This window comes from Triticum dicoccoides, chromosome 1A (genome assembly GCF_002162155.2).
Source record: "Triticum dicoccoides isolate Atlit2015 ecotype Zavitan chromosome 1A, WEW_v2.0, whole genome shotgun sequence".
Taxonomy (NCBI): Eukaryota; Viridiplantae; Streptophyta; class Magnoliopsida; order Poales; family Poaceae; genus Triticum; species Triticum dicoccoides.
In genome coordinates this window covers 78,955,755-78,956,302 of record NC_041380.1, presented here as the reverse complement: position 1 = coordinate 78,956,302, position 548 = coordinate 78,955,755, and positions in this window count along the sequence as shown.

Genomic DNA, 548 nt, shown 5'->3' with positions numbered 1-548 from the left:
TAATAACATGTACATGTTACTAGTCTATGTTATTACCCATTATGACTAGTCTAAGGTATCCATCTAAAATTTTAAATTAATAAAAGACGACTATTGAATTTAGTATCTGCTTGTCAGCCATCAAGGTCCCCTACCTAGCAGTATACAACCGGAGAATGAAAATATGCATCTTATGTTTTGGAGGGGAGGAAATAGACAACCTTTTCTTTCATGTACAAACCAAACATGTTCTTTTCCCTCCCTCAAAAAAACCATGTTCTTCGTGGTACTATGTCAAACTTCTTTGAAGAACCGCAAATTAGATGGCCCCAGAGCACCCGTAAAAAAAGAGATGGCGTCAGAGCGATTCAGCAGGAGGGAAATCCTGGGGTCTGCCCGAGGAAAGCATAGGGCGAGATATTAGGGTCTCTTCCCGAGGAAAGCATACGGGCGAGAAATCATGTTTCATAAAAAAAAATTGACCAGAGTGGGATTTGAACCCACGCCCTTTCGGACCAGAGCCTTAATCTGGCATCTTATGTTTTGGAGGGGAGGAAATAGACAACCTT